General features: G+C 35.1%; 1 pseudogene; it reads right to left on the reverse strand.

Annotated features, from left to right (window-relative positions):
- Nucleotides 1-4,124: 4,124 nt before the first annotated feature.
- On the reverse strand, nt 4,125-5,404 carry LOC125834229 (uncharacterized; annotated as a pseudogene).
- Between the last annotated feature and the right edge of the window lie 261 nt (nt 5,405-5,665).

A 5,665-nucleotide genomic window follows, 5' to 3' on the forward strand; every position in this document is an offset into this window, starting at 1 on the left:
CGTGGCACTCAACCATTGGTTGTAATTTTAAACTCACCCATTACCCACCCATTTTAACTTAACCCGCCCCAACTGATCCAATACAAAAAAACCAATCTAATTAAAAGAACCCTAAAACCCAAATAAACGTAACACTACACTTTTTCCAATTTATTTCACTATCTACAGAGGGTTTAGAACATCAATGTTCTTCTTCTTCAATTTGTTATAAATGTCAACTTCTTCTTCGATCTCTTCCCCTGAAGAACTTCAATCTCGTACATGTAAGTGCGGATTTATGGCAGGATAATTTACTGCTACAACTCTTGAAAATGGTGGACGCCGATTCTACCGATGTCGTCGTCTTGGGTCAAATTCTTGTGGTTATTGGAATTAGATTGATGACAAATTTCCACGTCATGTGTCAACCATGATTCATAATCAAAAAGTTGAATTAGATTCAATTCGGAAAGAAAGAAATCATTTGAAGAAGATTGTGGAGGATATGGGTGGCATTGAAGATCCTTATTTGAAGGATATGACTGCCGATGAAATGTCTGAGTTAAATGATATGAATGGAAATGAAATTTCTGATTTGACGAAAGTTTCTGCCTTGAAGGGAAAAATGTCAAATTTGGAGTTGCCGGATAAAATTGAGAGTTCAAATTTGAAGAAAGTATCTAGCTTGGATGATAAAGTTTCGAAGTTAGAGTTGAAAGTTCATCAATTGATAAGTTTGCTTGCAGCTTCTTGGGCTATTATTGTTGGTTTTGTAGCTGCCAAGAAGATGTAGTGTGGTGCTATTGTTTGTGTTAAGTTAGTATTATTAGACTATGTTAGTTTTGTGGTTTTTGGTTATTGTAACGACGGAATTTTGCAGCTTGATAAGCTGCATTTTGTTTTGAAAATTTGTCAAAATGATGTAGGTTGTTGTTCTGTCTATTAATGAAGAATTCTGCAGCTTGATAAGCTGTATTTCCTTGCATTTTGATGTAAACTATACATGAGAATGTGGTACACATAACTAGAAAGTAACAACATGTACCACAGACAAAAATTGCAGAAGTGATGGATACTACTAGTGCTACCAGTAGTAGTTTCTTCTTTCCTAAACAATAAGGGAGATCAAGAAAGAAGGAAAATAACATATTTTTGGTTGAAAAGGAGCACATTAGAAATAAGATGCAGCTTGGAAGCACCTAACCTTTGTTCGAGCGCTCAAAAAGCTTAATGTTAAACTCTACTTGACTTGAATTATTAGGTAATCTTGACAGATCAATCAAATCACTATACCATAATAAGCACTCTCCACTATTGCTGTAAGCATAAGCATTGCATGAGCAATTGGATAAACATATATATTCACAGATCAGATCATTTCCTCTTTTCATTGATTCAGATGACACAGGAAGTTTTACATTTGGCATACGGATAAATTTTTTGTTATTGCTGCCACACTGCAGCGGAATTTTTCTCACACACCCACTTGAATAGTTTCTAATAACCCAATCTAATTTAAACTTCGGTTCATAATCTTTTAAACATTCACAGGGTGGACTGGCATTCATGTCACAAATTCCAAAAGCACCACAGAAATTTATTCGGTCACAATTATCAGTAGATCGAGACCACGCTAACTGCCAACTCTGATGATCTTTAGACCAAAACCATTGCAATCAAAAGTCTCTAGTTATGTGTACCATAAGAATGTAAATATGTGATTAAATCAAATAATTTGCAAATTGCAACTACTCAGTTAAATACATAAGATGTAAACTATACATGGCACCATGTGACTGATGGAGATAAACACACTTCAACAAGGAAGGTAATTACCTGAAGAAGGCTCGCTATATTACTGAATGGTCACAACATTCAGAAGCCAAACTTACATAAAAAACCAATCTCAGACATTAACATAACAGAACTCAACATTCCAATCTCAGACATCAAAACTGAGAGCAGAACTCAACAATTTGCCAACAACCTAGCATTTCTAGCTATCTCAGACATCAAAATTGAGAACAGAACTCAACAATTTGCCAACAACCTAGCATTTCAATCTCAGACATTAAAACTGATAATAGAACTCAACAATTTCATAAATTTTTCAGGTCACATAACATTTTCAGCCCACAAAATATTGTCAGACTAATTTATCATTAGCATACATGGCCAGTGACACACAGTTAAATATCAGAAAATAGCAAACTAAGAAGTTTCACTGTGCCATTACATACTAAACAAAAACTTAAAACCACTACTTAGCAACTACTTTCTAATGTTTTCCCCTCTTTACCTTAAGCTTGCCAATTTTTTTCTCCTTATCTTTTGTCAACTGATTTGAGGTCACACATGCTTTGCCTTTCCAAGTTAGCTTTTTTGGTGAGTATGGCAGATTAGTAGGAATAGAAGCACCATTTTCATCACCCCTGAAACTAATCCTTCTTGAACCAATTGGTTGTTGTTGCAGCTTTTTCATTTGTAGTCTAGTCTTTTCCTCAGATATCATCTTAGGTGCAAACACTGTATCCTCATCCTCAGATTCAATACCATCTTCAACTTCATCTTCATCAACAGTTGCAATTGAAGGTGCAACAACTATTTCTTTTCCACTGTTTTTAGACCTCTTTGGAATTGCATCAACTTTGTCCTTTGAAACATTTTTTCTCTTTGATTTTGAAGGACCAATAGCTTTATTGAATGCTTGACTTGATTGCTGGCTTGTTTTTCGACTAGAAGATGCAACAAATCCAGGAGTTGGAATAAAGACGAGTTCATTTTCTTCACTTGGTTGGGGTGCTGAGAGAACTTGTCTTCCTTTTTGAAGCTATAAAATTTGTGAAAGAGTAAGATAAATAAATATACATTGTAAGTAATTATAAATTGATGGAACATAACTTACTAAAGGACATCTTCTTCGATTATGACCTACATCACTGCAGTTTCCACATGTCATTTGCAATCCTTTTCTACTTTTCGACCATAATCCCTCCCTTTTTCTTGCCTCATCCTTTTCCCTTACTCTCTTTAATTTTGGTCTACCAACAAATTTATGAATTTGTGGTGGTTGCGTAGCTTGAGAAGGATCAATTTTCCAGAATTTCTCACCCCTAACAGGTTGAATTTTAGGCTGGTACACAAACAAGTAAGCTTCTTTTGAGTACCACCAATGCATCTCATTCAGTGGTTCTAGTCTATCATGTTTTAATGCTTTAATAGCATGAGGACATGGTATTCCTGTCAAATCCCATGTCCTACAAGTACACTTCTTTGTAGCAAGATTCACAACATGTCTATCTATACCCTCAGCCACCTCATATCCTAAGTCTCCATTAGCAACAACTTGACAACCTTGTGCAATCATTCTAAAATCATGATACAGATCCATGGAGTATGGACAATACTCTTCTGTCCACCTCTTACCCTCTTCTTCAAGTTGTTTCAACCTTTTCATAACCTATAAATAGCAGTGAAATATATAACATATACATGCCATATATAATCTAAACATAACACCTGCATATTACTATCAGATTAAACATAAATAGTTACTATCGGATAGTTATATAAAATAGTGGCAGTACCTTAATTCTAATGTCTTCCAGCATCTTGATTATTGGTTTTGCCCTTGCTTCCAAAATCCATTTGTTGAATGACTCGGTAAAATTATTTTCACATGAGTGGTTTTTGCAGATAGTGTCAAAAAAGGCCCTGCACCAGTGTTGTGGTGGATACCATAAAAGATCTTTAGCTGCTTGTTTAGACACAGAACCCATAGACTTTAATTGGTCATTAAATTCCTCTTCATAGGTACTCCAAGCAGACCACCAAAACATCTTCTTCATCAGTACACCACTCCAAGACCTGGACCAATTGGCTTCTAAGTGCATTGCACACCATCTATGCTGTGCTTTTGGAAGCAAATCACCAACAGCGCCAATCAAGCCCTGTAACAACAAGAAAAAATAGAATAAAATAACTTAAAAAATTCAAGTGTATACAATAACTATAATAAAAAACTATTAAACACTTGCAAAATTACCTTTTGCATATCAGACATAAGTGTCAATCCTTTACCATCTGCCAACCCCAATGAGTTCCTCAGCAACTCAATGAACCATTTCCATGTTCTAATAGTTTCTCTATCCATCACTGCCCAAGCAAGTGGATAAAAATGCTTCATTGAATCTTGTCCAAGTGCAACCAATAAAATTCCCTTGAACTTCCCTTTTAAAAAGGTGCCATCTAACCCTATAAATGGCCTCAGACTAGCTCTCCAGCCACTTTTCAAAGCCTGAATACAAATATACATTCTCAAAAACTTTCTTTGTCCATGTTCCAACAAAGCCTCTTTGGATATGTTTATAATCACATCAGTACCAGGGTTGTTGTCCCTTAACTCTTGAGCATAACCCTCCAATTTATTGAAATCATCAACATAGCTACCATCTAATTTCTCTAGCACAAGTCTTTTGACCCTTTTCATTTTTGAATAACTAATATTAAGCCTAAAGTTATCATCTACAATCTTTCTCATTTCATTCACTTTGCACTTAGGATCATTTTGGACCTTCTTCTTGAAGTAGTGTGCTAGAGCTTGTTGAGTAGCTCTTCTATTCTTGAATGCTTCTGGACATGTATGTTTTGTTTGCAAGGTCTTTATTTCAAATCCTTGCCCTTTCTTAACTTCAGAAATCAAACACACAAAAGGACAACTAACAATACACTTATATCTAACTCTAACAGAGTCATTCTTATCAACTCTAAGGGCAACCTTCCTAGCAATTGAGTAGTAGCTTACAACCCTTTTAGCTTCTTCAAGGTTCTTAAAGCTCATACCTTTTTCCAGCTCTTTAAAGTTGTCAAGTTGATCATTAACTTCTCTTTTCTTTTCCAACCTAAAGGATTCCAATTCTTCACTATTGTAGTCACTGGGATAAGGTTCATTTTCATCATTTTCTTCCTCACTTGATTCACCTTCAGTTGCAGCATCTAATGTGACTAGGTAAGATTCATTTTCATCATTTTCTTCCTCACTTGTTTCACCTTCTGTAGCAGCATCTATTGTGACTAGGTAAGGTTCATTATTGTGGCTGATATCAATAGCTGGAACAACATCATCCCCCTCATCTACAGCAAACAATTCAAGTACACCAGACTTAACAGACAGTGTTGTTTGTATTGTTCTTATGCCAGAATCCCCCTCAATCAAATAATACCTCCCAGAAGGTCCTTTGAGTAGAAGTTGTTGGACCTTACTAAAACCTAACTTTTCATGAAACTCTTCACATATGTCTATATATGACAATAAATCTGGATCATACTCCTTCCAAACATGAGTCAATTTTTTAATGTAAATAACAGTAGGTGTCAGTACCCACCTACCCCCATAATAGAATAATAGATCCACCTTGTCGACCATTCTTCAAGAAAAGGACATTATAGACAAAAAAGAAAGAGAAAAACGCTATTAGACAACAACAAAATATTTAATAAAAATAGAGGAATCTACCAAGAGTAAAGGAATAGGGACCACATTCGTCAAAGTAAAACTTTAAATACACAAAAACATATAATACAATACCTAGAATCCAAAAAATGGACCATTCAATAAAATATTTCATACCTAACAACAGTAAAGGCAAATCAAACAAACAAATACATGAATCAAAAATAATTATAA

The sequence above is a fragment of the Solanum verrucosum genome, unplaced genomic scaffold, assembly GCF_900185275.1.
Source record: "Solanum verrucosum unplaced genomic scaffold, falcon-dt-bn FXZP01000001.1, whole genome shotgun sequence".
Lineage (NCBI taxonomy): Eukaryota > Viridiplantae > Streptophyta > Magnoliopsida > Solanales > Solanaceae > Solanum > Solanum verrucosum.